This window comes from Poecilia reticulata, chromosome 5 (genome assembly GCF_904066995.2).
Source record: "Poecilia reticulata chromosome 5, P_reticulata-male-v2, whole genome shotgun sequence".
Classification (NCBI taxonomy): domain Eukaryota; kingdom Metazoa; phylum Chordata; class Actinopteri; order Cyprinodontiformes; family Poeciliidae; genus Poecilia; species Poecilia reticulata.
The window spans coordinates 30,160,347-30,188,165 of NC_088834.1; the positions used below are offsets into that span (position 1 = coordinate 30,160,347).

The window sequence follows — 27,819 nt, forward strand, 5'->3', positions numbered from 1 at the left end:
AGTTTTACTCTGAGTTTCTGTGCTTGTGCCAAAGTGGCAAATACGCTAGTTCGGTGGAAAACTATATCTCAGCACTTCCTTATAATATCCTAAAATTATTTATAGACATATTGTGCATTTTTTTAGCTGTACAGGAGACTAAGTGGTCTGAAAAAGGACCACTGGGTGGCAGAATGGTTCGCTGGCTGGAAAAATAGCCAGACAAACCCAGAAGCAAGACGGAGCGTCCCGGTGGTTTGTCCTCTGAAGTAAGTAGGAGCTAAACCTGCAGACTTTACTATCCGATTATGAGACATGGAGTAATTATAAATTATTTCAGATTACGTTTTATGTCTGGTATTTTGATACTCTAACCTCCTCATGTTTCTGTTAGCGGGAGCTAATGTTTATGTGAGCTATGCTACCTTAGCTGTTGGGAGCTGAGTCCATGTATTTTTATTATCTCACTCTGCACAGTTTGATAGTCTGTCTTCAGTCTTAACTTTAACCCAGGTTGATTAAGTTTTATGATGCCGAAGTTGGCAAGCATCTTCAGGAGATTATGGCATTTATGGATGTTGGTCATTATCACTGAAACCATATTTTCTTGCTTCAGTAGTAATGAAGGTAGACCTGGACCTGCAGCAACATCATCTGCTGCTAGACTTTTTTCACCAGAACAAACTGAAAGGTACGTCATTTATGTTGACTTGTCAACTTATTTAAGGATTTAGTCTAATGTTCACACATAGGCCTGTCACAATAATCAATAAATCAATTAATCAGGATAAAACAAACTAATTGAGATAAAACAAACTCAATCATTTCCATTGGCATGAATTATCGTTTCTATTTTTTTTCCTCTTTCTACCAAAAACTGGATGATAAAGTCTTCAGTTTGGTACTTTGTTCTCAATTAGACCTTATTTTGAAAAGCAATTTTGTTTAAAAAGTCTTAAAATTCATTAGTTTATTTATTCTGGATATTAAACATGTCTTCCAGTTCCAGTGTTAAATGTTCATTAGAATTTAAAGTTTAATGACCTTTGAGAATGTGTTCTTGAATTATTATTTTGTCATTACCATTATATTTCTAAAAAAAAATGGTCTCAAAAGGACAATATTATCGTTTGTTGAGAACTTAAGTAACAATTTATCCTGTACAGTAAAATTTTTCATGACAGACTTATTCACACATCCTCCAGAATCTTCAGATTAAACTGCGTTTGTGTCTCTGAAATCCACAGAGACCCCATTTCATTGGCCCTTAAACAAATATATACCTCGTCTGCAAACCAGGACAAACCTGCTGTTCCTGTTTGTCTACATTTCAAGTCGACTAATGTAGATGGTACCGTATTTTCCGCACTATAAGGCGCCCCTAAAAACCTTCAATTTCCTCAAAAGCCGACAGCGTGCCTTATATATGGACCAATATTGAGCCACAACAGGTCTAGCAACTACGGTAAGCAGCCGCTGACTTCATTTTCGCCCGCAGAAGAAGCGCGCGGTGCATGCTGGGATAGTTGTCAGAACGCTGGTTTGTAATCTATTAATAAAGTTTGACTGGCCTATCTACCTACCGACTGTCTAGAATCAGGTCGTCTGCAGGGTAATTTAGCACTATGTTCTCCACGAACATGCTGTGCGCGATAGGAGAGGGGTGACCATCGTCCGGCCACGCCCGGCCCAGTCGCGGAAGGCTCTCCTCACCGACCGGAGTCAGACTGTTTTGTTGACATTCTCTTTAGTGCAGCTCCACCTGGTGGATGCGTAACGTAACTCCAGCCTCTACTGTAGCACCTATTCTATGCGTCTTACAATGCGGTGCGCTTTGTATATGAAAAAAGTTTTAAAATAGGCCTTTCATTGAAGGTGCACCTTAAAGTGTGGAAAATACGGTACATTGTGATGATTCAAGTAAATGTCAGGTTTAGTAATGTTCTGTCAAAGTCAGGTCTTTCAGTGCATCAGCTATTCAGAAAAATCAACATAGTTTTTCTAAAACTGTCTATTTGTATTTTTCTCCGCATCTTCAGACAATCTGCAGCAGCTGAGATTCTGGGAGGTTCAACACCAAAACCTGAAGCTTCAACTGGACCAAGACACCTTTCAAACAACTACAGTAGTTAATCTGCTCTGTTGGTAGATGTTATGGTGTCTCCTTAATCTATACAGACTGGCCTTGGTCTTATTTGAATACACAGCTTTATGGTTTTTTCTTTTAATTGATTATAGTAAATATTTGAACCTCCATGTAAGTTTTAAGACATTTCATTGTTAACTAGGTAGCTGTGAAACCACCCATGTTAATCTGAACCTATTTTGTTAAAGATTCAACAGATTTGTTGCGATCTTAAATATTTAATCTGTCCTTTGTGTGCAATGAGGTGAACATTAAAGTTAATTCAGGAAACACTTTTGTTTTCTTCTTTCTACAGTATAAATGGAATGGTGCCTCTATTAAAATCATATATTTGTGACATCAAACTTTTTTTCTGTCATAAAGCAGTGGTCAAACTATGGCTAAATGTTTGTAATTTACTTTCAACAAATGGAAACCAAAATGGTATTAAACACACTATGCAAACTCCTAATCTACCTCAAGTTTCCACTGTATGCAAGTAAATGTGATTACGATTGAGTGAAAATTGTACAGCAGGGCTTTAACTCCAGTTCAGGAGGGTCGGTGTCCTTCAACCTTTAGATGTCTCTTCTTTAACACACCTGAGTCAAATCATGAGGTCAGGGGTCATTAGCACGACTCTGGAGAACTTGACTGTCCTAAGCAGTCATGTAATTCAGGTGTGTTGGACCAGGACGTATCTAAATGTTGCAGGACACCAGACATCGATGCCTGGATCTGAGGATTCTGCTAGAGGATCAATGTGTTCCTGCAGCAGCTCTATCGGATCAGAAGGTAGATGAGATCTGAAAGATCCTGATCCTCCAGAAAGTGAAATGACACCAGACCCAATCCATCAGTCAGCCGTTTTGTCCTGTGTAGAGATAAATATAAAATGTTATTTATACACATATACTTTTACACTCGAACAAATACTTTTACACACGCACAAATATTTTGAGACTATTTTCACTCCACAGTAGTTCACATCATATTATATTCCATAATGGTGCAGTTGGTAGCACCGTTTCCTTGCAGCAAGAAGGTTCTGGGTTCGATTCCCGGCCCGGGGTATTTCTGCATGGAGTTTGCATGTTCTCCTGTGCATGTGTGGGTGCTCTTTGGGTACTCTGGCTTCCTCCATTGGCATGAGTCCAAAAACATGATTGTCAGGTTAATTGGTCTGTATAAATTTTCCTTAGGTGTGCGTGCCTGCTTGTTTGTCCTGTCTGTCTCTGTGTTGCCCTGAGGTTGACTGGCGACCTGTCCAGGGTGTACCCAGCCACTTGCCAAAAATGTCTCATTGGAGATGTACACCAGAACCCCTCCCAGTTTCTTACAATGGTGTAAGAAAGTGGATGGATGAATAGGTGTGTGGTATCTTCACAGCAGACAGTTCATTTAGCTGTTGGTTGAGCAGCAGAGTGGCTTGATAAAGTTGACTGGCAGCCAAATGGAATCAGCATGGCAAATAATATTTCAATAAATTACGTTAACCTATACGTTATACTAACAATTGAAAAACTGATTAGATTTTATTTTAAAAAACAATTTAAAGTTTTCTGATTACAAAATTTACAGAATTCAATATTTTTATTTTTGCATGTTTTCCCCTCATCTTCCCTCCAACTATCTGAGGCCTCACTACAGCCACTGGAACTCCCCACTTTGAAAGACACTTATATTAAACCCACAGAAGTGTTATAGTAAACCCACAGTGCATTGTTCTGTCCCTTCAGTAGTGATTCTAGTTAGCTTGTTTCAAGCAACATGTCTTTTCCAACACTGAACTGTAAAATTCACAACTAAGAACCATGGATTTAACCCCAGTGGCGCCTGCCCTGAAAAAACGCAACTTAATTTCTTACCAAGTATTTTTGGTCTAGTTTCTGTTACATTTATCTTAATATACTTGTAGCAAGACAAAACAAATTTTCCTGTAACTTTTCACTGAGCTATAGGAGCTTGATTTAAGTCAATAATAATGAAAAGTAACAGATCAACTGGCAGGTTATTTAACTTACAACATGAGAAAAATGTCTTGCTATATGTGAAATAATCTGCCAGTGGAACTAGTTCTTCTTAACCAATATTCAGGAATTAATGACTTGAAACAAGATATATCTTGCTGAAGAGTTACTTGTAAGTTAGTTTTGTCTTGTTTCAACTGTACTAAAATATTTGTGTAAGAAGCTACATCAAAAATACTTTAAGATTTAGCATTTTTGCAGTGTGAGAAGAAGTTATTTCATCATCACATCAGAATGAAAATGTTTACTTTTTATGTCTTAAGTTTTATGGACAACCAAAGACGATGTCGGACCCAGTAAAGTTTGTGATCCATCTGATGATGTAGTTGAGCAGCCCTGTTCAACTACACAAAACCAGTGGGCCATTTTGTGACACTTGAGCACTTAGAAAATGAAGAAAGCAAATCCAAAATCAGAGCAAAACTCATTTTGCAACTTTGGAACAGTGATGTCGTCTCAGAAGCTGAACACTTTCCTTCACTAATGAACTAATGATGGTGAGGACATGTAATACTCTCTGTGGGACACAGGCTTACACTAATGTTTACCATAACTTAACCCTTTCGTTATTGATTTACTACCTAATACCGTTCACTTTGTGCTCAGATTATAGCAGATGAAGTGAAGCTGATTTTTTATTTCAGCATTGGAGCTCCTGCTGCGTTGCAGGAAACCCTGCGTGAGATCAAGCTTTAGCTTTTGAGCCCTGCACCCCTAGCCCCATTTTCCCTCTCAAATTATCGGTCTCTGAAATTCAAAATAGCCTATGAAACATTTTTGAAGTTTTCGCTGCACTTTAAATCGCTACATATATAATATGTACTGTATATTCAAGTCTAACTTATTGTTAGACAGACACAAAGAAACATGTTAGCTTCTGCATTTCTGCTTTACTTCTATTCAGCAACTGCTTTGCTAACAATGTCAAAATCACAACTTTTATATTAGCTTGTCAGCAATTCATCCAGCTGTGCAGTTTACAATAAAATTATATATATACATCAGTAACGTGCGGTCAGGGCCTCACCTGTCATCATGGAAAAATAATATAATCATTTATAAAGATATTTTCACCCTGTGGTTTGTACTATAAAGTACCTATTTTTTCATTTAATTTAACCAAATCTGATGATTTTTTTTTTTTCTTCAAAATCGCTGAATTTTCCCATTTTCCCATTCAAATGCTTGGAAGCGAAGCCGGTGAGCCAGCAGTGAGCTGTGCCTCACCTGGGATTGCGCAACTTGTTGCTAACTGCACCAGTTGCCATTCTATGAGAGCATGCTCCTTCTGTCTGTACGTCGCCAATAAAATGGTTAAAAACATTTAATATATGAACAGATTTTCCATAATTTAGCTTATGTATTTAATGTACTGTGTTTTTATTGTCACCAACTGTGTGTGTAACGTGTTTCGTGTGCTGAGGAGCGATCAGAAACGGCAGAGAACAGATTTGAGGTGAGGCAGGCAGTTCTTGTGCCTCATCGCTGGGGGCGCTCATGAACCCAGACATTGTGACTCCACAACTGCAGCGTAAGAGACGGTAACAGTGATCTAGCCATACAGTAGCTGTGCTGATACAGAGAGCGAGAAAGACGTGGTTTTGAGTTGTACTTTAACGGTTTCTCCCTTTGTTGTTAAGCACAGCACGAAATTAATAATATCTACATGTCTAAGTTTGATTGTGATAATGGAATTATTCTGTGGCGGCGGCGCGGCTTAGCATCACATGTTAAAGAATAGTCTTTTTGCCCTCCAGCGTTGTACACATGCGCGAAATTTCCTTATGTAAACAATAACATGCAGGGGTCTAGATTTGTAAATCTGATAATTAAGTTGGTGCCTCACCAGCCATGAAGCTCACCGCGCGTCACTGATATATATACTTACACACACACACACAATAGAGAGTGAGTTTCTCCTTTTGCCTTGATACTGTGCATATTTCATTCGCTTCCACCTACTCTTTACTCTGACACAGAGAGACTTGGCTGGAGGACAGCTGGCTCATTCGCTGTTTCGGTGCTTTGAAACCACTCGATGCCTTGGAGAAGCATGTGGCCTGTGTGACCTGACATCACACTTTTGTGTTGACCCAGTTGTAAAAACGGACAGCAGTACAGAAGTTCTGGAGCTAGCGTGTTTCACGGTGCCAAGAAAAAAAAAATGGCCTCAGTCCACGGCCCCGGCCCCTTACCCACCTATGCTCATTTGCATCTTTTTCTACCAGGTTTACAGAACACGGTAGATGTGAAGTAACCCATGGTTTGACACATGCAAATATATTCACAGGATTTTGTTTTCTTACGGTTACCAGGAAACAAATCCATCCAGTTTTAAGGCGCTCTAGCTGGAGAGTAAAATTCTTTAAGTAAAGAGTCTTGTTTACCAAAACACAACATTGGTAAAATTACAACTTTTGTAGTTTGGTTACACAAGACTTCACAAGGTGCCTACAATGTTTGACTTGAAAGGGAAAAAATGGTTTTTAACTGTGATTATAGTAGATATTAGGGATGCACTGATGCATTTTTTTCACTCCTGATTTTGATAGATTTATTAGGTTTAGTATTGACCAATACTGATTTGTTTCAGAAAAAAACATGTTGAATTTACTTAAGACTTAAACAAAAAAAAAAAAAACACACACACAGACATAACTTATTGTATTACAGATGTATTTTTTAACTTTGAACCAGTTCTGCACCCTTATATACACCAATAGTTTCATAAGCTTGGTCAAACATGAAAAACAACTTAAATTTGTATAATTAGTAGAATAACAACCAATGTAAAATAAATAATAAACAGAAACTGACTAAGACAACAGGTTGACTATCTTGGTCAAACATGCAAAAATAAACTGTAACAAACCTTTCAAAATGTTCAGAAAGTAATTAGGAATTATTAATAATTAAAATAAGTAAAACATGTCACTCAGAGCACAACATATAGAATTACACTGGATAGATCTGCTCTAATGATCAGGCACATTGCCACTGATGACTAATCTAGAATGTTTCTCAATCAGGACTGATGCACATATTTATATCGGATCAGTGAATCTCTGGTAGGGACGAGTTTCAATGTCACCATGGTAATGTTTGAGGTTACAATTTAAGGCTAAAATACTTCCCAAAAGGGAAATGAAATGTCGCCGTAACTTGTGTATAGTGATGATGTGGGCAGGAAGGATATCAGTTAAGGTATTATTTGAGCTTTTAGATTATCTTTTGTTATGAAGACAAAACATCTGACCAGAGCACTTCCTTCCACAGGTTTAGTATATTAACCTACATGATTAATTTTTAATATCTGTCCTCTTTCATGACCTGTATCACGAAATGAAACTCATTACATAGATTATTTACACACAGATGGATGTTTGAAAGTCTCAATTTGTTACTTAAGAAAGCTAAGAAAAACATGACGCTTAAAATTAGAATATATCAAATAAAAAAAAAACATTTTTAATGCAAGACTATAGCCTTCTTTTGGTTACCTGGTTTTTATTTGAATATCTTTAACTCTTTTAATAGTTCCGCTGTGAAGACTGAAATGCACTATGTCATTTGTAAAAACTGTTTAAAACACATCTATTCACAGTTATGATTCAAACTAAGGAAGTCTTTTTTTTTTTGCACTTTGAAAAAATGCACATGACTTCTTCACACAATGTTCTTCTGTTAGTATCAGCAGTGGTTTGAAGTACTTCATTCTCACACAGCTGGAGTTCTACTTTTGTACACAACCCAATCTCATTTTGACAATGTTCAGACAATGGAATAGAAAAATATTTCTTCTTTTCCCATAGTGGGGAACTTCAGGTGTACCAGCATCTTCTCAAAGGTAACTAGAAGCATGCATATTGAAACTAAAGCAATAAAAATAAGGTAAGGGCAAATTTACTACATAAGGAAAAATGATATCGCACAGTTAACAAAATCTGCCTTCCCAAGACGGTCTCATGAAAAGGATGGTCAGGGTTGTCCATAATTTTCTGGATCATATGAAGAATCCTTCTTTTCATGATCATCTCCAGAGGCTCCACAGTCGTATCCAGAACAGCTCCAGTCGCTGTTGAACCTTTTTATGTCTCTGGTTCTGACTCTGCTGTCCCAGCAGATGACAGCAGAAGAGATGACGTTCACAACAACAGACTAATAGAAGATCTGCAGCATCTTGCTGCAAAACTTGAAGGATCTTGGGTTCCTCAAGAAGTCCAGTCTGCTCTGTCCCTTCTTATGGACGCTTCACTGTTGCGTCTCCAGTCCAGTCTGTAGAAAAAAAACATATAATTGCAAGGAGTCATTTCTCAGTGAACACTGGTAAAATCATTGTTAAAAAGTTAACAGAGGAGCCATGTTGTGATGTTATACAGTATTACTTTAGCTGTTGGAAAATAACATTAGCTGATAAACATAAAATTTACATAAATAAGTTAACAATATTTTAAATTTCCCCAACAGTGGCACCAGTCAACAACAGGAAGAGATTAACCTATTATGTGTACTATAAAAACTATAAAGAAAATAGAAATTGTATGTTTAATAGCATTTAACTTGTATTGCTGTTAATGTTATATATGTATGTATAGTCAGTGGCGCAACTACACATTATTCAGGTGGATGCAAAAACATAGATCGGCGAAAAAACAAGAGATGTAATCAAAAACAAGGCAGCAACTGAGCTGAGAGAGAGAATCGTGGCCCGAATGGACACCAGGCAACCCTGACGCCAATTACAACGGTTGAGTGAAGTACCATCAGAAAGTCTCATTGAAGATGTGAATGCAGCATTGAGAACTATCCCTACCAACACCATAACAGAAACCAATGATCTGATATACAACTCTGCATCAGTGATCCTCGAGATGCTTGCCTAGAAGAGCAACCATGAGACCCAATACCCACCATGGAAAAGACGGTTAGAGGCTAAAATCAAGATAACTAGGAGGGAAGTGATCCAACTGTAAGAACTCCAAAGGGGTGCCATGAAAGCACTCAAAACTGCCAAACAAAGGCTCCAAGCCTTGGCCAGCCGCCTAAAGAGATGCACAGAGAAACTGGAGAAAAACCAGGGCCTCAGAGAGGAACTGGAAAAGGCCTGGAAGGTGAAGACCACAGTGGTGCTTGTGGTCTTCCTAAGGCCGCCAAGGCTGGAGCAGTGGCTAAAACAGATCCCAGGAACAACATCAGACATCTCAGTCCAGAAATGTGCAGTTCTAGGCACAGCCAAGATACTGCGCAGAACCCTCAATCTCCCAGGCCTCCGGTAGAGGACCCGAGCTCAGAGGATGAAACAGACCACCCACGGAGGATTAGAAGGGAATTTTTATATAATATATAATGTTACCTTTTTGCTCTAGGGAGCCCCCTGGTGGTTTGGAAGCTCATATTAACTCACATTTGCCTTGGACAATGAACCGTATGGTACATTTTATGAATCTTCTTTCGAGTTCCTCTTCCTCATGAAGGTCCTTGAGTTTCGCTTTTACAACATTTGCACTTTTTGCATTGCGTCTGAGCTGCATTTCCATTTTATTAGTATATTCTGAAAAGCTGAAAGGGTCATTTTTTATTATAGTGGAGATGATAATTGTGCTTTCTCTTCTGTTTTTTTGAAGTACTATTGTTTTTTTTTTGCACCATTAACTGAGATCAGAATTAATGACACATTTGGCTGAAAACCCTGCATTTATTACCATTAATTGAGGTAAGACGATTAACCTAACAGGAAGGCTCAGCGGATGATAAACGAGTTGGAACCTCTCAACACCAAGCCACCTGCAGTCAGAAGTGCTCTTAGTTGTTAATGATCACCAACGGCAATTTTGCCATCAATTAAAGTGACAAGGGGATGTTAAAGGTATCTCCACGGGAAGTCTCTCCTTCTCTGCGCTCGAGATGTGACAGGGTTGTGAAAATGAACCGTGTAGACTGCTGACTGCAGCAACATGGTTTTCCTGCATGTTCCAGATAAACTGCTGCTGCAATTAGGTGCAGGGCTTGTCCAGTGCGACAGCAACAAGAGGAATGTGTGGATTCCAGCAGAGTGAGAGGGCTGGCAGTGGGAGCCGCAGCGGCCCTGAGCTTTAAACTTTAAAACTGACAGATGAAGAGAGATTAAAGGGGCAGTATTATGTGTTTTCTAGGCAGAAAGTATCATTTTATATCAGTCGAGTAATTATGTTGCCTTTTATATCAAATATGACTTCGTAGGTTAACACTTTTAAATTGAGCTTCTGTCTCCTTAAGAAACTCCTGCTTATCTGAAACCTGGGGCGTGGTAAAGGGGTGAAAAGTGATGACGATTCTAGGGGCCCTGACCAGCAGGGGGCCCTCCACAATTTAATTATTTATATTTTGTTCATAGACATAAAATAAAAAAATTGGGGTCCTGTCAAATATGTAATTAATCATGTTGTATTTTCAAAGATTGTTTTTAGCAGTAAAAGTTAAATTTTACCCCTCCCAGACCAAAAAACACACCTGTTTTTTCCTTGAACCCCCCTGGATCTGCATGAAATGGTTCGTTCCCGCTTGGAGAGTTTCACGGTGACGTATTCAGCTGCAGTCAGAAGCTGCAGCTTAATACAGCGGCTACTGTGGCAGTTACTATGCTGCTAAGAAAAGTTATAAAATTAGGTTTTCAAAAACAAAATGGAGACGGAGAGAGAGAAAAAGGCGAGTGTTAATTTATAACCCAGTTTTTCTCCAAGAGAGGTGAGTAGACTGTGTGATACTACCAACCATTTAGCATAATTAGCTTAGCTACAGACTACTGTTTGCCTCCATTTCAGTAGTATTTAATGAATTAAGGGAAAAAATTACCAACATATTCATATACTTGTTCCCTGTGCCTTTTACCACTTAACAGATGAGTCAGTCAGCAGCAGTTATAACCCATGTCCCTCCTGACCCGTCCTCTACTGAGTGAAATTAAAGCTGCAGTATGTAAGTTTTATATAAATATTCTTTTTTACATTTTTTAAAACTGTCATTATGTTGTGACAGTATAGTATGAGGGGTAATCTGTGAAAAATCTATTTCCTCTGTTTTCTCCAGGTGCTAGAAACAAGTCAGTGGCAGGAGAGTTTTAGTGCTGTCAATCACAATCTCATGTGGTGCTGCTCATTCTTCCTCCTCCTCAATTTGTGCCATGCTGCAGCTAGCATAGCACAGAGCTGTGCGGATTCAAACTGTGAATTCTCAGTTTAGTTGGCATATCTACCAATGACGGCAGATAAACTGTTTCTTGTAATAAGTTGTTTCTCCCCCATTAGCACATTTAGCAGTGAGTGAATGAGGCTAATTGACAGTGCTAAGAGCGCCCTGCTGGTTCTGATTGGTTGTTTTGGTCAGAACGGTGCATTACTTTAACCAGTAATAGTAATTCAGGAAGGAGATGGAGGAGAGTTTTCACAGATTTTCTGTCTCATAACAAACTGCTATGACATCGTGACAGCTTTAACAATTATGGACAAAACATATTTTTTTATTAAATTATGTACTGCAGCTTGAATAAAATGCAACTACATAGTATGTTTGAGAAGTCTGGATTGCTTTATGTGTAGTTACATGTTGCTTTTGACTGTTGCTCATAGGGAGAGACATTTCGGTATCTAAAACTAATAGAATAAATTTAAGCAACCAACTAGCATACTGGATGTGGACTGTTGGATGTTAAATTCAACATCCAATTATTGTGCTAATTATCAGTGTTGTACCCAATAATGCAAGGCGGATGCAAGCCTTTAAAATTATGACGCTTTTATGGGTCAAATAAACTAAAATAATTGTGAGAGCAGCTGCGCACGGGGGCCCAAACAAATTTTTTGTCAGGGAGTCCAAGATTTCTGGCAGCGCCCCTGTCTGAAACTCAGCCTTCAGGAAGTCATCACAACATGGCTCCTCTATTAAAACCCTTTAAGGACGATTTTACCAGGGTTGCTCCTATGAGCTCAGCAGTTCCACCAGGTGTTTGCTAATTGCTGCTGGCTAGTCTGAAGGAGCTGAGTGGGGAGGGCTGCTCTGTGAGGAGGAAGCTCAGAAATGTTGAAACTGCAGCTCAAAGGAGGAGCTTTGTTTTTAAGGCAGAGCTAAGCGCAGGAATTTTGCACAGTTTGAATGGTTGCCATGGAGATTAAAGGATTTTTTTCCCCAAACATGCATTAAAGAATCAAGGCAACACTACATGTGTCTTTTTGATGAGAGGATAACATTTTAACATCATATAAAGCTCAAAAATGTGACATTTTTGAAGATGAAAAGGATTTTCACAAATCCTGAAAAGTTCACAAATCTGCTAGAAAGAAGACAAATGGCAGACAGGTCTCGTTTATAACAAGCTGGTGTAATTTGACTAATAGTGCACATTCAATTGATAGGGCATTCAGTTCTCCTGACATTTTCTGTTGACTCCCCTCAGGTTATTAAAACTCAGAGTACTTTCTTTTGTGAGTTGGTTATGAAGAAGCGCTTTTCAAACTCCTTACCAGCCTGTGGATCTCAGACTTGTCACACTTGTCAGAATGCAATAGTAGTGATGAAAACAATTGGTAATGAGAATAATACGAGGCAAGTCGTTTTGCATTTTCATGAAACTTAAAAAAAGGAGCATGAAGGTGTTCCTGTAATAACATGGTTTACAACAACAATGCTGGGTTATTAGTTGGGAAGGGACTGAAATGTTTTGTGTTTCTGGGTAAATGCAAAACACTTGATTTATATATGTACACACATGGAAGTTGTGAAATCACTTTGCTTTAGTTTGCTTCTGCTTTTCTTAAGTCATGATGAGAAAATCAGGAAAAGGCTCCTCATGGGTTCATGCACCACAGTTTTATTTAATTAATTTTTGCTATAGAAGTGTTGCTTTCACACGTGTTGAATTCTAATGCGACTGGGTTACCATGTTGATGGGCCTAGGTAAGATGAAAGAACCCGGCATAGTGAAAAAAAACTTAAAAAGAAAAATCTTAAACCTCAATAAGGAACTAATCTGAGTTTGTGTTACAGTCCTGCAGTAAGTCTGTGTTGTTATAGATAGGAGCAGATGACTTTACTGCAGTATTTTGTGGTACTAATGTGATCACAATAAAAAATATTGCTCTTGAAAAATATCCACATTTGAAATCTTCTTCAGGACTCCACTCCCATAAAGGTAACACTAAACTTCACACAATAACTGCAGTCAATCAGATTTTTGAATTTACTGATATTTGGTCTCGTAAAACATACAGTGGAGAAAATGGTAAAAACATCACTTCTAATAATACTGTCAGTTTAGTTATTCATTTGATATCATTAACTGAAATATATTGAGATGGCCAGAATTGTTATCATGAATGGAGGTTTGTTACGATAAATGATAAACGATACGATAAATCTCCGCCCCTACAATAAAGGTGATTTAAATTTTTTATTCTTTAACTGGTAATTATTCTGATTTTGTAACTCACCTTTGCTTTATTGTTAAAGTAAATATTTAAAAAATCTCAATTGTTTACGTCACAGTTGGCACTTTAGCTTTTTGATGTTATTTTTAACAGTTTTTAAAATGTAACCACAGTTGGCCTAATTCATTCAAAATAGTCCCCCTTTTTAAAGAACACTGCGTCTTATGTAGTGTAAGGGTGTTTACATTGATGGGCTTTGTACACAGCGGTTTAAGTGCCTGCCCTAGGAGAGGATTAGCACAGCCCTCAACACAGAGGGATGCACTACATGACTATTCAGCATAGTTCAACCAAGTTGTGCAAGGCTTTCAGGAAAATGTGGCTCTTAGACTCAGAAACATCCATTTTCAGAGTGTCTTCTGATATCCATGAATAATGGCAGCAGAGGCCCACCAGGGCTACTGTTACTTTGTGGTAGCCTCATGTATAATGGATGATGAAATGTGTTGCATCGCTTCAGCAACCTTTGCGCTCTTGTTCCGCCGCCTGGCAATCCTGGTGTTTGTAACACAGATGTCTGCTGCTGTGTGAGGCCAGTTGAATTTTTCCTGCTTTTCTCTGCTGTGGCCCTCAGTGGACTGGGGAGAGGTTTTCTTTTGTTGCTTAAAGGGGCAGTGTCATGGGTTTTTCAGGCACATAGTGCCGTTTAATTGCACAATTAAGTAACTATGTTACATTCAGTCGCTTAAAAAAGTGCTACGTATAAAATCTGACTTCTATAAAATCTGACTTCATAGTTTAATTCCTTGAAATTGTGCCGCTGTTTCTTTAAAACCTCCTGCTTTTTGAAACTCTACGTTCAGGAAGTCATCACAACATGGCTCCTCTATTAACCCTTAAAAAGGATTTCTCAAACATGCCAGAAAGACTCAAACCAACACTCCAGGTGTTTTTGATGAGGGAATAACATTATAGCATGATGTAAAGCTCAAAAAGTATATTTTACATAAGAGTAACACTACTTCCACATCTCTACTCGAGTAAAAGTAAAAAGTTATCAGGTAAAGTACTGATAACTAATCAAAACATTAATCATTTAATATTAAAAAGTTACATCATCTAAATCTATGTGAAACTTATGGTATTTTAAAGACCAAAATGAAAATAATTCACATGAATAGCATAACTGCAAAATAACAAATTAGGCAAAATAAACATGTTCCCAAATCAATTTATTTCAGTATGAAATGTAAATACACTTTTTTCACATACCATACACATATCTGAGGTTTAGTAACAGCCAATAGCAATCCAAAACAAGAAACATGCTGAATGGACATTAAATGTTTATGTTTTTAAAACAGACATAAATGTAGTAAAAACTGTACAGAATTACAAATGTATTTGATATGTATTTGCACCAGTATAGCACATTCAAATACACCAACAGCTTCACAAGCTTGGTCAAACATGGAAAAACATGTTTGACCAACACAAACATGTTTTGTGTTTGTGTTGGTCAAACACAAACACATGTGAGCTCAATTAGGAAAATGACAGAAGATGTAAAACGGATAATAAAGAAACTGAAGTCAATAAAATGAACTGCAACACACCTTTGAGATTGCTCAGGAAGTACAGTCATGAACTCTAAATCTAATGGAAAAGGATGCAACTTATATAACTCTTTTCCAGACATTTTGACCACTCAAAATACTTCACGCTAGAGTCACATTCACCCATTCACACTCAGAAATTTATACACCGATCGGTGGGCAATTTGGGGTAAAGTGCCTTGCCCAGAGGTACATGAGACATGTGGCAGTAGGAAGCGGGAATTGAACCTACAACCTTCCGATTGCAAGACAAGAGCCACATAATGTAAAATAAATTACTCATGACATCACTCAGAGCACAAAGCACAGAATTAGACTGAATAGATCTGCCCTAATGATTTGGCACATTGTCATCAATACTAGATCTAGATTTTTTTTTCAATATTGGGGAATACAGCATAGCAAAAACACTCCTTACAGTACATTTATTTTCCAAAAAGTTACTCAAGTGAATGTAACTATTTATACCCCCACCACCTTTATCCCCCAAAGTGACCCTATAGCTGCAGTGATCACCAATAAAGTAACGACAATGTCTAATTAATGACTAGCTGTTGAAATGCGTTGGAAAGTGTCGGCTTATGGAATATTGTGTAAATCCGCAGAGCCTGTTTGTATCAAACAGTGCAGAAAAACATTTCACTTTACTTGACTTTTTGGCTTTCTGGGACGTCATTGTTAGTTGGCTGGGCACCAGAAAGCTGTCTGTCAAGCTGCCAGTTCATCCATTTCTTTGGCACAGAATTATGTGGCACACATGCAGTCATGTTCCACAGCTAATGAAGTCAACCGATTACGTCTCTGGCGCCATGAAGGTGACAGCTCTGCTGTTTAGCTGCAGGGCTCAGAAACTGTTGGACACATTTCCATGAAGTTTTTGGCAAAGTGTGTGTTAATAATTGGTGATCCCCGAGCAGTTAGTCAAGTTCCAGGGAAAGGTTTGACATTTTAATGAAAATGTATCTCAAAGCAGATGAAATCTAACAATGTTTCAGTTTAAATACTTTTACAAAGTACAACCTCTAATTATTCTTATGTGAAAAAAGAAGACAACCATACTTCTAGAAGTCAAGTTTAAACAAAGTATGGGTGTGATACTTGTATAATAGTTTGAGAGGTTTTGGTAAATTGTGTCAAGCTGTGATCAAAGCATCTCATTTGTTTTTCACAAAGCCGTTGTTAGCAGTTTTTAAAAATGGAAATATTTTATTTAGTCCATTTTCAAATCATTTTAAAATGTGTGGTGCAGACAAATGAAGTTTAAACATTTTCATTAAAAAGTCCTTGAAGAAATCTAGAAGATTCTTGTAGAGTTGCACTAGATTTTGATATTGTGGCTGCCAAAGAACTTTAAGCATTTTAAATACAATTCAACTTTTTAAAAAGTCACCATTAATCTCAACAAGCCAGTTCCAAACCAAGTTCAGTATCTAACAGAAAGCTAATCTTTGCTGACCAGGCCTGCAGTCAAACATGGACCGGCCCAGTAGCTCCACGTTTGGCTCAACACAACAGGTTTGGAGCAGGGGTTTGAGCCAGCATACGGATTGTGTTTTTAACCTGAAGATTGTTTAAGATGATCAATGCCCAATGATTACGCTAACAAAGTGTTATTAGAAAGGATATGCCATAACCTATATAGCTAAGCAAGTAATATTTAGGATAAAAAATCTATGAATGTATGAGTTACTTGGGTCTAAATGTGAGAAAATGTAAGGCATTTTTAGGGAAATCAGAACTTGTCACTTTTTGATCTTCTGGCATCAAAAGTGTGTATTGTGTGTGTATTGAAATCAAGGAGTAGAATTCAGTGTTTGATTACATCAAGACGGTGTGTCGAGAAAAACGAACGGTTTCAGTTTCTATTTTTGATCAGTATTTGCCAAATTCTAACCTGGAGAAACTTGAAATCTTGGACTTTCTTACTGAGAGTTAACAACTGAAGAAGAGTGTAGCCTTAGGAAGCTTTAAAGTTTATTTCTGTTTTAAAAGTTAAGTTCAAGCAAAAACTTTGAAGTTTCTATAACAAAATTCAGATTAAACCTAAACCATAATAATGCCTGTTTATGTTGTCTTCATGACCAGTTTTTGGTCAAAGTGTGAATACTGATCATAGCTAGCGCTAACTTGTGATACTTGTTTATCAACTAAACAAGTAATTAGCAACTATCTGATATTAAAATTATTAGATTATCATCTTACTATATTTTGTGGAAGTTAGATTAAGTCAGATTAGTTTGTTGCATAAATAAAAATGGCAGTCTATAAAGAATGAAGAGGCGCCTTCTCTTTTCTCTTTAACTGAACTAATTAGATCAGTTTTTGAAAAATTTTTTGAATTGAACTTTCCAACTTCTGTATCATCAGCTTGTACTGAGTAATTTAGATTCTATGGAGGAGAGAACAACTGCCATTTTCTTGTTGGTAGAACAAAAGCTAAAAAGTTTAATAAATATCATAATTAAGTCATCTGTTATACTGATTTTGTGTTTTTTTTTGTGTGTTACTTCAGTTCTCACTTTCTCTTGTTGTGTACACCTTTTAAATGTGTATTCTCAACCTGCTGAAACAAGGAGGTGTGTAAACACTCGCTGTGGTAGAGGCGAATGTGTCGACGTGTGCTTGAATAAGCTAAACATGCAGAGGTTTACAAAATAAATATATGCCTGTGGATGCCTCTAATTATTTTCTACTGAAAAAAACTATCTGTGAATGTTATGTTCTCGCAGTTGTTTTGGTTTTGGCACACACAAGTATAAATGCCTATATTTTATTGACAACTCCTTCGTTGGAGTCAAGTGGCTTGAATTTAGACTAGTCATCCATAAGTACAAGGGGACATTCATGCAACTTTCAGCAAACTCGACTCAAGATCAGCAAAAACTCTGACACCTGCTAACATGTTGGCACTAACTCCAATTTTAAACCAAATGACACGTCATTGGCGATATTCAATAATGAGCATGGTTGTCTGAGCATACAACATCTATTTCTGGTGTGGAAAATATTTCATTAGCCTCACAGTGGCCATTCTTTCCATCAGCCACCTACTTGAAATGGAGCCTGAGACCTGGCAGTAATGGATGTCTTGTCTCTTGGGTGGATCTGCCAGCACTGAGACCCAGGGAGGGCCAAATTAATTGAAACCACTGGAGTGCAGGAGAGGGCAAAAGTAAAGGTGAGTTTTGGGGATACTCTTGCTTGTACTAAAAATTCAGAATATAGTAACCATACACACACGTGCACACACACACTCATTTATATATAAATGAGTATTCATTTTGTTAAATATGTATATAAACTGTCTTTTTTTTATTGAAGAAAAAAGAACATGCATTTGTTCAAATAAGGATTGTATGGTCAGGTCTTGTAGTTTTGGTCTGATCTGCATCCCCAGAACCAAACATGAAGAAGCAGCATTCAGCTTCTATGTTCCATTAATCTAGAACAAAAGTCCAGATTAATGGACGTTTGGTCCATAAATGATGCTGAAACGCAGAGTTGCTTTAAATCAAGGATAAAACTTCCTTTGATTTGCAGCTGGAGCATGCACACATAATATATATAATATATATAAGTATAGATATGATACTCCCTTTACCTTGTTCCCTGCAAGTGAATAGTAACATGACTATGAAGGTAAAATAACCGAGTGTTTTGCAGCCTAGTTGTTTATTCCTGACAGGATGGACAGATGGTTCATCTTGTTTAGTTAAAAATTCAATCTCTTTAATCATTGCAAAAAATAAAAAATAAATTAGTGCTGTGTCAGTTTTATTCTACATCTCACTGGCCCTGACATGAGAATTGAAATGTCAGAAATTGAAATGAATAGTCCAACATTGAGGACTATAAATTGGTGTCTGGATTGACTGAGGCTGGGAGGTTTTCTAAAAGATTAATTTGAAAAGTTTCAGAACCCTGGGAGGCTGACAGTAACTCTCGGGTACGTTAATTTATCTGTTTTCTGAAAACCAGAAATAAAGTCAAGCTGTGTCAGACTGCATTATACTTGGGCTACCAAATGCTTAAATCGTTAAAAAAGAAACTCAAGTTTCATTTGTACTCTGTTTATAATCAATTCTTACCAACTTCAGAACTTTTTTTTTTCAATTTCACAGCTGGCTTGTTACTTTTCTCTTGTTTTCAGGCAGACAAATACAAGGACGTCATGTTGGAGGATTTGTGAGGTGTGTGTTGTGCTTACTGGTGGAGAGCAGCGATAAGTAGGATTGTTATCTATTGATGTTGACCATCTCTTGGACTCTTAAACCGATCATCCTTTGTTGTTGAGAAGCTCTGAAGACCTCCTCATCCTTGCAAATTGAATTTGGGCTTCAAGCGTTTGCTGCAGGTTGTTCTCCTTTAACAGACTGATAGGTGCAGCTCCATGAGACAAGGTCATTATTAAAGACTACTAAAACACACCCATATAAAAAGACCTGCACTTTGAATTTCCATACAGCCTGGCACACACTTTTGTCTTTAGGTGTTTTCACAAAATAATTTATACGTTGAGCCACAGAGTCTGTATTGTTCTGTCAATCAGGTGACAGGATCAATCAATCAAATTTTATTTGTATAGCACATTTCAGCAGCAAGGCATTTCAAAGTGCTTAACATAATTAAAATAAAAATAAAAACGGAATAAACTGAAAAAGAGAGAGATTGAAAAAGATTAAAACAGATAAAAAGATGTAAACATTATTAAAAGTAAAGATAAAAACATCAATCTATCTGAGAACTTGCCCTTATGGGGTCTCCCCGAACAGAGTTTTAGCAGAGCCACATCATACAAGGATTCTCAAACCTAAGACATTAAAACCTGCAATTTAGCCATAAGCAAAACAGGTGGGTTTTAATTTGAGATTTAAAGGCATCCAGTGTTTCAGCTGTTTTACAGTTTTCTGGAAGTTTGTTCCAAATTTGTGGTGCATAGAAACTGAATGCTGCTTCTCCTCGTTTGGTTCTGGTTCTGGGAATGCAGAGCAGACCAGAACCAGAAGACCTGAAGAGTCTAGACCAGTGGTCCCCAAACTTTTTCCTGTGAGGGCTACAGAACTTTTCCCTTCTCTGGTGGGGGGCTGGAGTCAGTTTGTAACAGAAAAAGTGTTGCATGTTTATCACCTGCGCTGCCGGAAATTGTTGACAGGGGCAGGGTTAGGCAGAACAAGGTGTCAATAGCTGACGAAAATCCCATTTTTCGTCCTGTGTGCTGTTTTCAAAGCCTGGGGCAAAACACCTGAAGAGAGCGATGAGTTAACTATTTGGATCAGATCAGTAGCAACGAGAGGCAGAACTTTCTTAAAGAAATATGTGGGTAGGACATCCAGACAGCAGGAACTGGAGCTTAATTGACTTATAATTTCTTCTAGGGTTTTATAATTAAGTAGTTGAAATTGGGCCATTGTTCCTGCATTTGTTTTGTTTGGGCACAGCAGTGGTGTACCGTCTTTGGAGTGGATGTGCAGATTAATCCTCTTATCTTTTGAATTTTCTCTAAAAAGAAACTGGAAAACTTGTTGCAGGCGGCATTAGATTGAAGTTCAGGTGGCAACGTCATCAGAGGATTTGTGAGCCTGTCAACAGTAGCAAATAAACCTTGAGCGTTTAGTATTTTTGTTTATGACATCTGCAAAGAAAGCCTCTTTTGCATGTTTTAGTGTTGTGTGATAGTTACGTAGTCTTTCTTTGTAGATGTCATAATAAACGTGCAGTTTAGCTTTATGCCATTTCCGTTCGGCTCTACAGCAGAGTTGTCTAGCTGATTGAAAAGTTTGTGCATTTTTCCATGGAGATTTCTTCCTACCTGTCACAACCTTCTCTTTAATGGGGGCAAGGTAATTAATATCTGAAAGTTTGCACTTTCAGATATTTCCACTGAAAATCATCCACCAACTTATCTACGTCACTATAGCTTAAGGGCGAGGAAGAGGAGTAGACTTGATTAAATGTTTCTGCTGTGTTTTCTGTGAAAGTACGTTTTGTGATAGTAGCTTTTTGTCCAAGTGGGTTAACGGATAAAGAACTGTCAAAGATAACAGCAAAGTGATCCAACAGGGCGACATCAGTTACAGAGACATTGGAAATGTTCACACCCTTACTGATAACCAGGTCCAGTGTGTGTCCATGAGTGTGTGTTGCTTGTTTGACATGTGTTAAACCAAAACTCTCTAATATATTAAAGAACTTTTTAGCCCCTCGGTCTTGGGGGTTGTCGACATGAATGTTGAAATCACCGACAATTATCAAACAATCGTAATCAATACATATGAGAGATAGAAGTTCATTCAAGTCCGTAAATAAATTTTCCTCATATGTTGGGGTTTTGTATAGAGTTAGTGTCAAAGTTTGTTTGTGGCCTTTTACCTCGATTCCAAGATATTCAAAAGACATAAAATTACCCAGAGATATTTTACTACAGTTCATAGTATCCTTAAATATTGAAGCCACGCCTCCTCCTTTTTTGTGTTTTCTATTTTAATATATATACTAAATATGACGTAAAAAAAAATTTCCGTCTGAATTTAATACCTTGGGCTTCTGTCTCTTTAAGAAATTCCTGTTTTTCTGAAGCTCTGCTTTCTGAAAAGACTGCATGGCTCCTCTATTAACCCTTTAACAACATTTTTACCAGCGTTGCTCTGAGAAGTAGCTCCTATAATGAGCTCAGCTGATGTGCAGTTCCACCAGGTGTTTGCTGATTGCTGCTGGCTAATCTGAAGGAGCACAGGGGAGGAGTCACAAGGCTCCTTCAGATTCACCTCTGTGAGGCAGAAGCTTGGAAATGAAAGCACAGAGGAAAAGCTAGGTCCATCCAGGCATTTTGCACAGCTGAATGGTTGCCGTGGAGATTAAAGGATTTCTCCAGCATTCATGAATCAAGGCGACACTCCAGACAAGTTTTTGATGAGGGAATGACATTATAGCATGATGTAAATCTAAAATAAATCACTTTTACGTAATTGTACCCTTTGAAAAATGGTATTTACATTTGATAAGTCAAGTCTTTACTTATTATTGCCTCTTTCAGCTCATAAAAAGATCAAACACTTGATTCTTGCTGGAGCAAGTTTGTGCACTTTATGAGGGCAGCTTTGAATCATCTCTGCAAACCACTTAAACTTATTTTTCAACTGAGCACGTATATAAAAAAAGCACAGTTTAAATAAAAAAACAACTTTATTCTATTTGTAAAAGCACAAAAAGGAGATTCAATGCTCCTTTTTAGCCTAGGTCCCTCCTAGAAATGAACCAAAAAAAAAAAAACCCAGCATATATGGAGTCAAAACTGAACCGGAATGTTTTGCACTCATTTTAGCTTCTTTAAAACTGACATTGTGATTTGTGAAACCTGTAGTCTGATTGTTAAAACCAGATTTCCCTTTTCTTGTCTTATTCTTTCTGACCTGAAATAAATAATCTCATCCAGTGAGCTGGTTGCACTCTTACCCTCCTCCTACTAACTAGTGGGTAGAGACCTTATTCCTGTAGTACCTGTGGAATCCTTCACTGCAAGGCTTCAGAAGCAAACCTTTGTTCACTCTCTGGTGATTGTAGGTGTTTTAGATCAAACAGGCAGCTGTGAAGTTGATTCATTTGATGACAATACTCAGGCAAAGCCTTGCCAAGAAAAACAGTTGCCTCGCACGCCCCCGTCTTACCTAAAATTAGTCATTTGTCGTATGACCTACTAGAGGAAGGATGATAAAGTCCCTCTCCATTGTCTAAAATACCACAGCTGTCTCACACATTACACAGGTGACTGACAGCTACAATTGCCCAGCCAAGCAGGAAGCCAGGCGAGTGTTGACAGAAGCCTGAGTAGCTGTGATGATACTGCAGGGTGTGAAGATGTTGGTGTTACAGCATCAACGCTTTATGATTGACTCCAGGTTATTTTCCTGCAGTAAAATCTTATGGTGTGTTTTTCTTCATGTGGCAAAGAGAGCTTCCTTTACATTTAATTTAAAAATAAATGCAGTTTTTAAATTCTTTTCATTGTTTGTGGAAGTAAATTTGATTAGTTTTAACCCCTTAACTATTTCCCTGAAAATGTTTACATCTCATTCATGGAATACCAGAGGGAACCAATTTCAAATAAGGAAATCCATTTCAAATTATATCCATGGTTCAATTAGCGTAATCTTTTATCTAGGATATTTCTATCGAAAACATTATACACCAAGTTGAATTAAAATAACTTAGCTTGTAGTTTTCTATAAGTTAGAACACAGCTAGTGTATGTGTTTGACCACTTGATAAAATTCTGGACCGGGTCATAAAAACATCTGTTTTTATTTTAACAAAAAATAACACTTTGTTCTTAAAATGAAACTCGCTAAGGTCACTCCCCTAAGTTCAGTCCAGCGTCGAAGGAAAACACTTAAAGTAGCTAGCACGGAGTTTAGCGCTTGATCGCCACCGGGTCTCCGGAGAAACATCCAGGGCGGTGGGGTGTTTCTTTGTATTGTTTCGTTGTGTGTGTGTGTGATGTCTGTAGTGTGAGGTAAATATTGCTGGTTTCATGCAGTTCTGTCAGTTTCATTTGTTTGTCTAACAAATGTTATTATGTTTTGGACTTGGAGAAACGTGTTGTCGCGTCTTTATGGTTCAGCTGATACAATGACGACTTCAATGAATCCGGGCAGGAGAGGGAATGAAACGAGTCAAAAGGTTTTTAATTATTCCTCTTCTGATCATTTTTTAACAGATAATAACTGATTAAAAATGTAGTCTTATTTTGCTAATTCTAGTGAACTACTCAAAGTATTTAGATTTTGTTGACTAAATTGACAATCGATTTAGACAACTAAAACTGTAATATAACTAATCAACTAAAACAGCTACAGCAACTAAAACAGTCACCAGATTCATAATTTAGTCTGATGAAAGGAAATTACACTGCTTGTTTGTGATCTCTACTTCCTGTGTGTAGCATCAACATTTGATGGTATCATGCTTTGATTCGCTCCACACCATTAGATGGAAACTCTTGTCGCATTTTCATTTTTCCTTTCTTGCAACATTTTAAAGGTTTGCTTAAAGTTTTCACAACAAGTGAATAGCACTCTTAATGGGACATTTAATTCTACTCTGTAGTAAAATATTCTGGAGAATAAAGTAGTTTATCACTCATGTGCTGCATTACAATGATTTTTACATGAGAAACATGTTTTGAGTAATTTTTCTTTTGTTTCAAAATTCTGCATAAAAATGAAAATCTCCTTAGTTTATAGTTAAAATTAAAATCTGAAATTTTGAGGGGTATCAATACTTTTGAAATGTTCTGGAGATTAAATTTAGTCTTTTACACAGCTTTTTTCCATTTATTGGTTAACCAACATTATTTAATGTGGGTGTTTTGTTTTCCTTTGGGCATTTCAACTTTGAATAAAACATCTTTTTATTCAGCTTGACAGCTCTCACAAATAACAGAGCTGTAGTTAATTTACTGTAGGTTTTAGTAAAATGTCTCATTCAGTCCATGTCCATTTTAGAAGGTTTTTGCTGACGAATGACTCTCATTTTATCTGCTTCTTTGTGTCAATTGACAAATTACACTTTTCATTGTCTGTGAGGGAAATTGGCAACAGATCTCAGAGCGGCAAAATGCTTCACTTCCACTGGAATAAATCTGGTGGAAGGAAAAGACCTTATGCAATGTAGAGGAATTCTTAGTCGGCCTGAAATTTAAAACCATGAATTATTCATTTTTTTTGACATTTTAATGAAACTGAAAAAGGGTTTCCCTATCATTCAAAATCTGCACAGCTGGTGTAATGTGACTATTGCTGTGGGCACTTTCAGTCGTTGGGTTTCTGTGACACCTGAGCACATGGATGAGGGAGGGGTGTGGATACATTTTTGATACCATGAGGAAGATGGCAGATCAATCTGAAACTTTTTCCAACACCTCTGGTACTTCTTCTCGGGATGAGAAGTGCACATTCAGAATGACAGTCCTGGAGCTATGGTTCGGTAAATGGTGAGATCCTTTATTCAAGCTCCATGCAACAATCTGGCCTGAGGAGGCTGAGCAAAGTGAACCCCTCCTGTTGCTTTTACTGAAAATGGGGACCGCCAGTTGAGACTCCTCAGGTCCTGTCATTTCGGAGACGAGTCAGGCAAAACGGGGCTAAAGCATTCAACGCCTTTGGGTTCTTGGTGTAAATGGACACGTCTTGTTGCTCCTGAGAGAAATGTTTCTCGTGATCATTCAGATTTTGCCTCCCATTTTCTAAATATCTTGGTTTTGTTCATTTCTTCACAAAGAGACCTTTCCCAGATAGCACACAATGTTAAATCAACGTTGAAAAATAGTTAGAATCATTGATTTTTGGTTGAAGTCGATAAATGATGGTGGATCAACCATCAAACCACCATCCAATCAAACCGTTGAAACTGTGTCATTGAATCAATGTTGTTTTGTGGTTGAAATCTGATGACTGAAATGCTGAAGTCTGATTAATGGTTGATTTTTGGTTGAAGTCGACAAATTATGGTGGATCAACTGACTGTGCATAATGTGTTGACACAAAAACATCTACAAGTCTCTACCAGGAGTTGTACAGTCCGACTCCCCCTTTTTACACTAGTGGTTTGTCCCAACCAAACAGCCATTTTGCTGCTGGCTTGTTTGCAACTGGTTTCTGAATTGAATTCTCCTCTGAGCAGTTTTATGGTAAGTTTTCAATATTACTTTGATCTTAAATGTGTTTATTGAAAAATAAGGGCATTGTTTTGTGCCCATAGTAATCCTGGTTATTTTAGGGCACAACGGATATTTTTAATAATTAGGTCATGTCTCATTTTGTACTATTTTCATCCTGCCCACCGCTCCAGGCCTAAGTATGAAATCTTGTGAGATTTTGTGAGATTTTAGTTTTTAAAATAGGGCGGGGCCTATTGTTTGGTCTGGGAGAGCATGTGGTGGACAAGGAAGTGTAAGGCTGGCTGCTCCAGGTGGGCTTTAAATTGTTGTGATAGTAATCACTTGTTTTTCATTTTTTATTATGATGTGCTTAGGGACGTGCTTAAATGTGTCTCTGTTCCAGAACAACTGAGTTAGATGATTGCATGACAGTCTGCAGCCATCAAGAAGTGCAGAAGGTTGTTAATCATCCACAGATTAAATCCAGGTGAGGCAGAAAGGAAACACTTAAAACATGTAAGGCAGGTGAAACACTGAACTAAACCTGCTAATGACTGATTCAGTCTGTTGATTCTTGTATTGGTAACTGGTTAAACTGAACTGGTCTATTATTACTGGTGTGGGATCTTTATCAGCGCATGGACATTTTGTAATGAATTTAATAAACTTATTTGGAAATATTTGTAGTTGATTGAAGATTAATTTGATGGAAGTTTATTCTGTATAAATTATAAATAATTTTTCCAACTACAGTATAAATCATCTTTTGCTCTATTTATTCGTCTCTGGTGTGTTAAATAAACCCTGATCCTCCCTGAGTTTTATCTTTAGGTTTTTTGATAAACAGGCTTTATTTTAAATATTGATTCCCTCATTTTAACATGAGTGCAGAATCATAAATCCTACATTAGACTGCAGCTTCATAGGTAAATGTAGTTGTATACATAAACATTAAGATAAATATTAATGAACAATTCAGATTAATATTATAACAGTAAGTGTACATGGGGAACTATATGGTTAGTATTTGTTCTCAGACCTGTAACCAGTACACTGTTTAATCTTTCAATGTCTTTCAGAACTTTTCAAATGTTTATCATATTTCTAACCGGCACCTTCCTCACTTTTATTTTTGTGTTTTTCAGCCGTTGCTCTGCAGTTTGACCAAAAGCTGATTCTTGAGGACTGCAGTAAAACTGTCAAGTGGCTTCATTACACGCCAGAATGAGAGGAAAACATCACAAGGAATCAAAGTGATGCCAACCAGAGTCTAACTGGGGTTACCACAACTAGTACTGTTTCCCTGGTTCATACAGTACAAAGCTTAACCTCATGGACTCTGTTCTTCTGTGGACAATAGACTGTTATTCTGACAGTCAAAAAGGAGTCAAATATGTTTAAAGATTTGTCCCTCTTTTCTTAAAATGTTATATCAAACCTATGTTGTCATTTTTAAACTTTTGTACACAGTTTACCCATGATCTGCCAATAATAGTGTTTAACACCAGTGAAGAAACTTTTAGTGGTATGTTATGTAGACCTATCAGACCTAAAAATGTACATAAATCCTTAGCTTTCATTCAATATGAAATCAACACAAATCTGGATGTAGATCCACATTCAGATGAAGGTTGAATCAACATTGACTCATAACTGATTCAATGTAAAATCAACACAAATATGCATGCAGAGCCACAGTCAAATGAGTGTTAAATCAACATTGAATTAATGTAAAATAAACAAATATGTGTGCAGAACCACATTCAGATGAAGGTTGAATCAATGTTGATTCCCAACTGATTCAATGCAATATCACCACAAATATGCATGTAAATTGACATACAGATGATGGTTGAATCAACATTGATATAATGTCAGTTATGGTTGAAACCCAAGATGTTGATTCAACATTCAAGTCACCGACCACTTTCAATGTTTCAATGTCAGCGTTCAACGTTGATTCAATGTTTCTGGCTGACATTGATTCAATGTTTCAATCATTCTGTGCTATCTGGGT

At 37.4% G+C, this 27,819-nt stretch overlaps 1 protein-coding gene and 1 long non-coding RNA gene across 5 annotated transcripts in view; both read left to right on the forward strand.

The window, feature by feature from the left end:
* The window catches only part of cntn6 (contactin 6), a 175,548-nt gene that overhangs the window by 51,536 nt on the left and 96,193 nt on the right, over nt 1–27,819 (forward strand). Inside the window, exon 2 of one of the 4 annotated variants that reach the window (XM_017304949.2) lies at nt 18,192–18,326. The exons of the other annotated variants lie outside the window; for them this stretch is intronic. The gene's annotated coding sequence lies outside the window, so the exon portion shown is untranslated. The remainder of the gene's footprint in view (nt 1–18,191; nt 18,327–27,819) is intronic. 4 annotated transcript variants of the gene reach the window in all.
* Nucleotides 74–2,576, forward strand: LOC145551580 (uncharacterized). Its single transcript, XR_014087449.1, has 2 exons — nt 74–670; nt 2,019–2,576. It is a non-coding gene; the product is annotated as an uncharacterized LOC145551580 (long non-coding RNA).